Raw genomic sequence first — 12,464 nt, 5'->3', positions numbered from 1 at the left:
CAGATTTCGCAAGGTTGATAGTAAGATTGGCCTTTAGCCACACGGGAAAACAGTTCTTTTATCTGGTTAAGGTGGTCAGACCAGGAAAAACTATATAAGACGACGTCATCAAGATACGCTTCGCATCCAGACATTCCATATAATACACCATTCACCAATCGTTGAAAAGTCACAGGTGCATTACGAACCCCGAAAGGCATCACGGTGTATTGTAGAAAAGCATCAGGTGTAACAAAGGCAGATTACTCTTTTGCATGAGTAGTCAAAGGCACCTGCCAGTACCCCTTTAGAAGGTCAAACTTACTTACGTATTGGGCAGAGCCAACATGATCAACACCATCGTCAATATGAGGTAAGGGGAAACAGTCCGGTTTGGTCACAGCATTAAGTTTTCGATAATCGGTGCAGAATCGGTACGAGCCATCAGGTTTATTAAAGCTCCACTGTGTAGGATCTACTCCCATCAAGCGGTGAAAGTTTATATGACAACCAACTGAATATTACTTTCTAGCCCCCACCATTCGGAACGCGTTTTAACTCGTACGGTGGCCCGGCCGTGTCATGGCAAGGTTAACATGGCTTCCAGTAGCTACAAAGCAAAAGCAATGAAAAAAAATGAACAATTTGCAATGTCATTTGCGTGTGATCCATCAAAGCACACAGATTTATGTTTAACATGGAAAAAGTCTGATTGTCATGATATGTCCGCTTAAAATCACATACAAAAAGCAACCATAAACGTAGCTTAGACACTTCTTTTTTCATCGACGCGAGGAAAATTATCACAGGGGCCGTTAAACTTGGTATTCAGATGTGTTTTCGTCGATCAGATCACAAGTAGACGAGAGAGACACATTACGTTTACACTTGGTGTTTAAATCCGTCTCTTTTTGTCCATTTTCGACCGCTTCTCTTCAGATTACTGAGGAGATGGTCTGTGGACGAGTCCCTCTGTCATTTAATTATGAGCTGGATTAATGAAGGGTTTAAATGGACGCGAACTAATATGTCAGAGTCCAATGCTTATGTTTAAGTAAACGTTACATGTCCGTGTATATGTAAAAGCTTTCTCTGATATTGGTGAAATAAGATCGCTCAACTTTCACACGCTTGTAAAATTAAACGAAAGACGCGCAGATCAGACGCTTTTATCAATGAAAGGCTAAAAATAGCGCTGTACACCGTGTGTTTGTGTTAGAGGTCAGAAAAGATGAAAAACATTTATCTCATACATTACATAATTTGGGCGGAGAGACGGCGTGTGGCTGTTCCAAGACATTAAACCACATGCATGTTTATGTAGCACCCCCACACCTGATGAGGGGAGATATTATGTTAGAAAAAACACACACAAGGCACGGAGCTGCTGCTTCACAAGGAGTCTGTGTATTTCTGAGCAGCGCGCCCGTCTCCCCCTACAGGTCAACACTTGCAAGGAAAAGCAATCAAACACTGCAATCATCGATCAAGGCAAAACAAGACAAGATAATAATGGTTTCCACAAAGTAATTAATTATTATTAATGTTCTTATTTTTCATTTAATATTCAGTCATTGTTGCATAAAATTTATAATTTTGATCTCCAAAAAAAAATTTATAACACCACATATATTTCAACATTTTTGTAACCACCACACTCTCCCCTTCAAAACAAATGTCGTCCCGACATTACTAAAAACACATAGTTGATTCAAATAGAAATTTGCTTGCGTTAGTGCTACAACTAGTGTATGGGCTGCATGATGCCTAATCATATTTTTGTTAGTGTGTTGGGGGGTGTATAGTATATGGTCCTTGCTTTACAGCTCGTATAATTATTTCATGCCTTTACAGCTTCTCTAATGCACAGTCATTCTCTCTAGTGGACATATAAATAAACTGGTGCATATGGCAGCATTGGATTAGTCCACTGGTTTAAGTTCCAGGTTCCATATGGCACTGACTGAGGTGTTACTGGCGTTACTTGCTCTATATTGTAGCATATGGGAGTACCCAAATAATCATAAGTAAATGTCTTTGGTGGTCTCCTTTCTCTTCTAGGCCACCGAGCATTCTGTCTTTCTTCATGGCTACTTATACTTTGCAAGTCATCCATGTCTCTCATAGTATCCAGTTCATCATGTTCATTCTCGGTAACACCTGTTTGCTGCTGATGTACTCTCTCATTTTCTGTTTGTATTCTTGCATTTTCTTTTATCTCTTTACTAACTCTGTCTCTTTCTTTTTCAGGTTCATCAGGCTGGACAGCAGGTAAGTTTGCATTCTCTAACTCAATGTTTTCTTCCACAGGTTGATTGTTTTCTTTCCTCAGGTTGATGGAGCTGGACCTCAGGTAAGTGTGCATCTCTTAACTCACGGTTTTCTTCCACAGGTTGACGGGGCTGGATCTCAGGTAAGTCATAATAGTAGGCACATCCCTCATCCTCATCTTCTGAGCCAGAATTCTCCTTGACTGCATCAGCTGGTTTATCCATCTTTCTCTTGGTCTTCGACTGTGTGCTTAGCTCTATTTCCAGCGGTAAGTAATCACACGGCAACAAGAGATTGCGATGAAGGACTCTTTACCTCCCTTTTCCACGTTCGGGTTTCACTTCGTAAACAGGACCTTCTCCGATTCTTTGGACAACAGTGTGTATAGCATCTTCCCAATGATTGCGCAGTTTTCCTGTGCCTCCTCTGGGTGTGAGATTTCGTATTAGAACACGGTCGCCTGAGTGCAGCACTGAACTCCTCACTTTTCCTTCAAAGTTCCTTTTATTTCTTTCTGCTGATTTTTTTGCATTTTACTTGACGATTTCATATGCCTCCTGCATTCCTTTCCTCCATCTCCTTACATACTCCTTATGGTCGTCAGTCCCTCCTTCTGGTGCTAAGCCAAAGAGAAAATCAACAGGCAGTCTTGGCGATCTTCCAAAGAGGAGATAAAATGGGGAAAATCCAGTGACCTCACATCGTGTACTGTTGTAGGCAAAGGTCAGTTTATTGAGTGATTCCTTCCAGTTGGCCTTTTATGTCTCTGTCAATGTCTTTAACATTTGGAGCAATGTCCGATTGAAACGTTCCACCTGCCCGTTTCCTTGGGGGTGGTACGGGGTGGTTCGTGACCCTGCGATCCCGCAGTTCTTTTTCAACTGGGAGAACAGCTGATTTTCAAATTCTGCTCCCTGATCGTGATGGATCCTTTGGGGAAATCCGAATTTCAGTGCGTAGTCATTGAAAATTCGATCAGCGGCAGTTTTAGCAGATTTAGATGTTGTGGCATAGACCTGGGCAAATCTTGTAAAGTGATCAACTATTACGAGTATATACTCGTATCCTCCTTTACTTTTATCAAGATGCAAAAAGTCAATAGAAACAAGTTCAAATGGGTGAGTGGTTACAATATTCACAAGAGGTGCTCTGGTCTCTTTACTTGGTTTCTTTTGCCTTAAACAGTTACATCTTTTTGTCACAAAATGTTCAATTTCACAGTGCATTTTTGGCCAGAAGAATCGATCTCCAATCAATGACGCTGTTCTTTCCACTCCTTGATGTCCCATTTTATTATGTAGTTCTTCCAGGACACGTGGTTTATATTTCTCTGATAGCACAAGCTGTGTTCGAGTAGCTGTCTTTCTGCGAAGGACTCCATCCTCCTCTATGTAAAGCTTGTCCCAGTGACGCAGCAGACTTTTACTTGTTGCACTGAATGTCTTTAATAATTGCTTGGTTGGTTTTTGGCCAGCTACCTTACATTGTACTACTGGTCCAATGTGAATATCATCACTCTGTGCTTGTCGGATTTGGTCAGTAGAATAAGTTTCAATCTGGTCTACTGTACTCTCAGAATCAGAAAACAAAGATGTGGCAGTCCATGCCGTGGTCAGATCTTGAGCTTCAATGGCCTGGATGGTTGCTTTGACACAATCAGATGATAGTTCTTCTGTACATTGTTCTAACATTCTTTCAGCATCCAGTGGCATTCTGGACAAGCTATCTGCGTCAATGTTTTCTTTGCCTGGGCGATATTTAATGGTGAAATGAAAGTCTGCAAGTTCTGCTACCCATCTACACCTTGTTGCATTGAGCTTTGCACTTGTCATTACATAAGTAAGCGGATTGTTGTCGCTGTATACGGTGAAGGTGGGTGCATAATACAGGTAATCTCGGAACTTTTCTGTGATTGACCACTTTAAGGCTAAAAATTCCAATTTCCCTGAGTGCAAATGGTAATTTCGTTCAGAGGCTGTCAGTGTGCGAGATCCGTAGGCAATCACTCTAAGTTTTCCACTCTGCCTTTGGTACAGGACAGCACCAAGCCCTTGGTTTGAGGCATCTGTGTGAAGTATACTGCCCTCCAAAGGCTAAGTGCAGTATCTATGCAAACACTGAAACTGAGAAAAATGGCTTTAAAGTTTTTTACACCAGCCAGTCAAACATGTTACTGCAATTTTGGCACACACATTTCTCTGAAATGGGACAAAATTTAACCAGGAGACTTTGTCACAAGACACAACAGATCTCACAAAGCCCATTTTAACCCTTAACTCAATTTTGACCAAATGCGTAGTTACTGCGCTTTCGCTTTGTAGGGCAGTATAAACGGCTGTGAAAAATCAGGGAATCCCAGCACTGGAGGTTTCGCCAGGCAGTCTATTAGTCTCTCTAATATCTGCTGGTGTTGTTCTGTCCATACAATGGGCTTTTGAGAAGGCACTCCTTTTTTTCTGTTTGTCTTAACATTGGTGGTTATTCCATTACTTCCTCTCTCCTCTGTCTCAGTTGCTCCTTTTAGCAGGTCATACAATGGCCCAGCAATCTTGGAAAAATCTTGGATATACTGCCGATAATAACTCAACAGGCCAAGTACTGCTCGCAACTGCCCCACCGTGCTCGGTCTTTTTTCCTTCAGCGCTCTTACCGCCACAGTGTCAGCAGGGTCTATTTTACTCCCTTCTGCGGACACGATCCTCCCCAAGTACCGGAATTTTAAATAATTCACACTTTCCAGGTTTGAGCTTGATCCCATATCGTCTCAAATGCTGCAGAACCTTTCTCACATCATTCACATGGTCTTCGAAGGATTTACTGAACACCAGTGTGTCGTCGAGGTAGGGGACACAGCAGTCATCTCGGAGATCTTCCAGGCACTCTTCCATGTGTTGTGGTTTTCCTTTTCCTCAAATGAAACAATCTTCAGTCTTAGGTTCTGATTTCAAGAGATAGACTTTTATTTTCCGGACAAAATAATAAGCCGAGCCTGCCTGATGAAACCTCCCAGAACCAGTCAGGCCGGCCTGGGAGCAATCTTCAAAACCAGTCTGAAGTCTGTGAGCCCGGTCTTGGTAAATATATATGGTCTTTGTCCCCTCCCTCATGCTTAAAACAATATGTTTCTGTTCAGGCTTGTAACTTGAAGAATCACATGACAGTCCCCAGACCCGTGGCTCTTTCCCATGACCTATTTGACCCTGGGCTATTCCCTTTGTGCCTGTCCATTGTCCAGATGGCTCTTTAAACTTCCTTGGAACCTGAATACACCCAGCTGGTCCAGATGGTCCAGATGGTTCTTTAGACTACTGCTTAGTTGGATTATATTAGTAAACTCATAATGCACATATTTGGATTAAAATAAACTACTTCATAATCCCCGCTCTGAGGCTTACCTAGCCTCAGTTTTCCTGTTTATTTATTTTAATCCGGAGTGCTGTTTCATAATTCAGTGTCTCCCCTATTACTATCTTGTGGCTAAAGAAAGCCACTATACATCACCAATTACCCAATTATGCCACAGCACTTCGAACTATGGACATTAAGAACAAACGTCTTTCCATTCTTATTTTGTCTTGAATGTAAAAGTAAAAGAACTTAAGCCCTAAACAGTTGTGCGCAATTGGTTCTGCGCTTACAGATATCATTATAGTTATGTAGAGTATATGAAAAACATCGTAAATGTAAAGTCAGCATTAATGAACCAAGTAAAAAATAATAAAAACAAAAGTAAAGTATGCATAATAAACACAAAAGAAAGGTTAAAGACTCAATATTCAAATTCAAAACGAGTAAATATAACTATTTGATACTGAATTGAAGCATAAAAACTCAAAAATTAAGTATAATAAACAAGTATAAATGTAAGTTAATTCAAATAAACAAAGTAAAGAGCAATAACCAATAATAAAACTAGGTAAAGATGGCATCAAAAACACAAATAAATGTAGATTAACTCGAATAACACAATAAAATGTGAACCCCTAATATACTAAGTAAAGATTGCAACACAAATGAAAGTAAAGTATTCCAAATATAACCAGTAAATGTAAATAACCAATAATAAACTAAGTAAAGATTGCATAATACACACATAAATGTAATTAATTCAAATAAAACTAGTAAATGGAAATAACCAATAATACAACTAAGTAAATCATGCATAATAATTCTTGATAACAATTTAAATGAATTTTTCCCATCCTCATCAGAGGTGCTTGAATTCTCGTTTACTAGTTGTAAATTCATTACCGTCTTGTAACGTAAGTCCTGATAATATTCTTGTTAATTTCAAGTAAATTTTCCATCATCCTAATATTTTAACTTCCATTTGGTTCTCTAACCAGACACCTACGCCTCATTTACCCACTAACCTTTAATTAAAATTGATTCAGTATGTGTTATCATGTATTTCTAATGGCTGCATCTAGTTGTTATCCTAAGATAAATTAATGCCTTATTTGTAAACTTAATAATCTACTTTTTGATTGTAGTACTGTACATAATTTATTTATTCTGTATTTTTATTTTGACAAAACTTTATTAAATTCCTTATTTAGCTTAATCCCATCCCTTTATCTAATTTGGTACCCATTTGGTTGATCAACAGAATCTACATATAATATATGATTAATTGTTGTGTTCATCCTTTTATAAGGATTCTAAATACCCTTCTTTTGTAGTGATTTCTTGTCTCCATCATATTTAAGTACTTTTTCTCTCCCTCCTAATGAGGTCAAGCATTTTCTTTTTCTACCAATCCAAAATAATTCTCCAATCGATATTATTTGATCTTCCAATACCTTCATTGTATATGTTGCTCTGATTTGATTATATTATTCTTCTAATAGCATTTCTCTTCTCACTTTTACACCTTAAGTTATACTTTTTAATGTCTTCATAATAGATCTAGAGGTTTCTTAGTTGATTCATTCAAAATTCTTGTTATAAAACATTTCCTATTTAATTTCCTTAAGTCTATAATTCCATAAGGCTTATATTTTCTTGATTGTAATCTTACTGTACCATTCAGAATTTTTACTGTACCATTCTGAAATATCTATCCTTCCTTTTTTATATTTAGTGTTTTGTTATTTACGTCCATTGACACAAATTTCCAAATTGTGGCCTACCAGATGTATTTTTAAACTCAGATATTTTCAAAGGACCTTAAGTATTATCAAGATAAGTTGACCTTAAACTTTTTCTCGTAATCCATAAGAATTCTTGTTGAACTTATCACCCCAAACTATGTGGGCTTGAAAATGTTATTGCATTATTGAAATCTGGTTTAGTTTAAATCATAAAAAGCAACTTTGTGAGCATATTTCCTTAACTTTAAATATTCCCCATTTGTATCCTTGGGATGTTTCCCATAAAATGTCCACCTTATGTTCTCTGTTCAATGTCTCTATGTTTTCAGTCTTTCTTTCAGAGTCTGTTCCTTTGAAATTATTGCAGATCTTTCACTGGGCCTTGTTTAAGGCAAAAGTCCATCAAGGCAAAAGTCCATCGCCAGGAAGTTTACTTGACTGTAGCAATGCAAATCTTCTGTAGTAATCGGTTTAGTTCTTTAATTGACTGTAGCAATGCAAATCTTCTGTAGTTATCGGTTTCGTTCTTTAATTGACTGTAGCAATGCAAATCTTCTGTAGTAATAAGTTTCATTTTTTAATTGACTGTAGCAATGCAAATCTTCTGTAATAATCAGCTTCGTTCTTTACAATTCAATTTCTTTTGACAATTTCTCTTTTTAACTTGTTCCACTCGGTGCTCAGAACTTTGCTCTCCATCCGTCGATATACTTGAATTGCTTTTACTTTGATTTGGTTTTGATGTTTCTTTTTTTCATATCATGGCATTCTTTCTCCTTCTCTCCTTCCTACGAGCTCTGCTACATTGGCTGCTCCTCCCACTTGGACATTCTGGGGCTGGTCTCATCCTGTCTCCCCCAGTTAGGCCCCCTGTGGCCGTGTTTGGGCTCCTCCGACCTCTCGAACCTCAGATAAGCTAGATCATCTCGCACTCATCAAGTCATGTTGTCTCATGTCCTCCTCAACTCCTTTCAGCTTTTTCTGTACACAAATAACTCAATACATAGACAATTAGTTTGTTCATATAACACTTAATTCCAGATGTTTTTACAATACGCATAGGTCTATCAGCGAATATTTCATGCAGTGTTAAAGGTGTACGGTTGTTAGTTTAGGTAAAACATAAGTTCTGTTATGATTAGTATTTTCACACATTTTGTTAAGTATGGCTTTGATGATTATTCCTTTTCTATACCTTTTTATCTACCATCCTTTGTGATTATAGATGATAGTCAAATTTTTCTTCTCTCTTATCTGTCACATCAATTTTTCCCTTCTTATCTCAACTCAAAATCTTTATTCTTCTCATGAATCAAATAATTTATTTTCATTCCACTTATTTGCCCCATGTACATCTATGATAATAATCTTTATGACTGAAATTTTTCACTTCTATACAATCTAAAAAGATCTCCTGACACTCTTGAGACCCTTTTTAGCTTCCACATCTGTTTGCCCCTGCTGGCAAAATTAACTGTTCTCCTGTGTCCCTATAACTCAATAACAACCAATAATTTTATCAACTTTTTAGCATTAATCAACCAAATTAACTTTCCGCATGTTGGAATAGTAGTTCATCCATTCTAAACCTGTATAATATTTTCCCTTATAATTAAATACGTAAATGCAAGTATCTACTTCTTATGCAAATCATAATTCACAGTAAAAATGTTTATCAAATGGAGAAACACTTGTAAGCAAAGTATGTAATTTTTTGGATCATCAATCTTTTCTTGTCATTAATTGCTCTTAAATCGTGACTAGATACAATTTAGATTTATTTCCTTCAATCGTATGTTTGTTACAATAATTAGTTATTTCTTTTTCTATTCTCACAGCTTTTTCTTGTTTACCTTTTATAGTATCCTATGGTGTTTTTTCAATTTATTTCTTTTATCTATTTTATTTTCCTTTCTGCCATAGCTGTTCTATGCCATTTATATTTGCTTTTTAGCTTAGTACCATCATTGGAGTTCTAACTTCCTCTGTAGATACCAAATTCAAACCCCCCCCCCCCCCCAATTTTCATTATGCATTTCTTCCTGTCAGATTAATAGGAGTCTGATTTGATTTCAGAACAGGTAGTCACACCTAACAACATAAGTTCTTGATCAGCCTTTAAATTTGTCTAGCTGATTTTCACCTAAAGATTGTATGTGTCCCTACAGTTATAAGGTCCTAGCCAAACATTGAACGGCTGTTTTACTCTTTACCCTCTTTCACTCAAAGGCTCGTATGAAAATGAAAAAGTTCAGTGTCCAGTGAAGTGTTGTCCAGTTTCTCTTGCCTCCAAGAACATTATTGTCTTTGTGGGTCTTTCTGGACTCCACTCAGTCTTTTTTCTGAACATGTTTCAGAACATTGTGCAGTGCCCCCATCACTGCTTGAGATCAGTTATAGTCCCATTCTTAGGATGTGTTCTCAGTCCAGTTTATGAGTTCTCCTGTCTTTGCAACTCCAACACTTTGATGTCACACAGTTTTTGCCATTGTCTTTTCATCGCCAGCTTTTATTCACTTTCTTGAATGTCAAAGGATGCGAGCTTTCAGCTTTTCAATGTTTAACTTAACCCATTGCAAAATATTGCCTGTTTAATTTAAAATAAAATGTATTTTGTGACCACCTTCAATCATCAGATGAAGACTCCTCTTCATTTTGTAATAATGTATCTTTGTCTAATTTATCAGTGTCATTCACCTTTTAATAATTTTCCTGTCCTTTTTATTTTCCTCTTTATTTCCACCTTTAATAACTTGGTCTCTTTTTTTCTAATTTGTTGTTTTTCTTTCAAATATTTACTTCTGTCTTCCTGCTAGATTTGGCTTATCCCACAATTCCCTCGAGCTATGGGAGTTGACCTTCCCCCTCCCTTTCTCTCTCTCTCTCTCTCTTTCTCTCCTTCTCCCTTTGAGCATTTCTTTGTCTGTTAATTATCTCCTCTTATCTTTCATTAGTTTATATTTTTATTTAATTGTATTTCTCCTCACACAATGCCACATCAAATGTTTCCTCATTTGAACTCCAATTATTTTATTTTCTAATTCTCCACACAACAATTGTTTAATCTTTATTTTTTCATTAATGTGACTGCCATAATCTTTTCTTTGCAATATAATACACCTTATATTTTATAATTATTTCTCATTTAACCACTTCACAAACTTATTGTTTTTATTTATCCAATTTATATATTCCCCAAATTGTTACTTAGATTTCCAATGTGTCTTTAAAATAAAATTTCCTTTATAATATTTGGTAGTGTTTTGTCAAATAGAATCAAATACCTTCACCAACATCTGTCCTTTTTTGGACTAGCAATCTTTTCCTATTGAGCACAATTTTCTTTATTTTAATCAATCATTTAAACGAATTATTTAATTTCTAGAATTAGCTTTATACTTCACTGTAATAACTAATATTTTTGGCTACAATACCTCAGAACCACAATGTCTTCAAATCTAATTTTTAATACCCAGCATTTACAACTGTCTCTTATTCATACTCTTACTCATATTTTCAAACTTTATCTCCTTTTTTATAGTTTTAAACAATCTTCACTCCTGTAACACAACACCTATCTGTGCTCTCTACAGAGCAACAGAAGAAAGACACACCCACTGCTCACTCAGCCCCCACTCTTGCCATCTCATACATTCACACACAGACTCTATATATTACAGACACATTGCATTCTCACACAAATAAAATAAAACAACTCTATCTAGACTACCTGGCCAAGTTCATCATTCCACTTCACTTCCATCAACGTGGAAAAGATTCACTTACACAATTTACCAATCCGACATGACAAATAAAACAAAAACAATATCTCTCATCAGCCCGGGCCTTCCAAAACAACAAGACAAATAACACATAGACCGTACCTGACCTGCAGGACTTAATAACTCTTTTCTCCGAACCCCAACGTGTCTGCCCCGACACGGTAACACTCAGGTTCGCGAAACTTCTTAGGCATTTTCTCAACTTAACATTAACTCTTTATCCAAGCCACTCAACGACAAAAATAAAACTCATTCACACCATAAACCATCATTTGTCCTAGCACACATTCCTTTTGAAAATGAAACCCTTTATTCTTGTCATTTAATCTAGTAATCTTTAATTTCCCCTTTTTATTCTTAAATTTGGAAGAGCATTTGTGATTTGACCAGCACTTGTGATTTGACCACCCCGAGCCATCTCAGGTGAACAATACAATCTTTTAACAAGCAAAACTGCTCATCTCTGTAGGTGGCCACCTAATTGCATTGTCCATTGAGAAAGCCAGCTGTGGTCTCAGGTTCTGTGCTCCTTTTGATGTCCCATCTGGTGTCAATTGTTTTTACCAAACCTTAATTTTCAAATGTATGTTTGATAACCTATAAACCAAATTGTTAACCCAACCATTTTTCAGTAATAACCAATTAGCATTTATTTATTTATTTTTTAGGGCTCATTCTTCCACACTCTAACACAGTAATTTACCCTATACTCACAGGATATACCCCCCTTAACAGCCCGCAGAGACTGCCTAAGGGAAACTTTCTCCCGGCCTGCCAGATGCACGTTCACATTTCTCTCACTATCATCCATTTTGCAGCTGCATACACACTCAAAATTTCAAACACACAGAGTACATATATTTTCATACATAAAACCTTGTATGCCACCTCTTGATATCACCTAATATACCCAAATCAAATGACCATTACACCTCCTACAACATGGTCGTTAACTAAAACAATAAAATATACCACTTTTACACGGTATACTGTCAATATCGATAAACACTTCCGACCACACGACATTGACCTCTATACCATGCACCTCCTCCACTGGTATAGACTTCTGTATCATACACTTCCAATCAACAGATACAGGCAACTCTTACGCGTTCTCTTCACTTAAAATCTGTTTCAATTCACCCTGATCATCAAAGCCAAAGTAACAGATTCCTGCATGCATGCCTTAATTAGATTGTACCCTTGAAATCAAAACCCAGTTCACCTATATGGTTCTTAAATTTAGAAGAGCTTAAATTTCTCACCACGTTGAGCAAAGTCTGGCCAACAACACAAACCTAATTTAATAAGCAAAAAGTGCTTACCTTTAGTATATGGC

This window comes from Misgurnus anguillicaudatus, unplaced genomic scaffold, assembly GCF_027580225.2.
Source record: "Misgurnus anguillicaudatus unplaced genomic scaffold, ASM2758022v2 HiC_scaffold_26, whole genome shotgun sequence".
Taxonomy (NCBI): domain Eukaryota; kingdom Metazoa; phylum Chordata; class Actinopteri; order Cypriniformes; family Cobitidae; genus Misgurnus; species Misgurnus anguillicaudatus.
Note: the sequence above shows the minus strand (reverse complement) of the source record.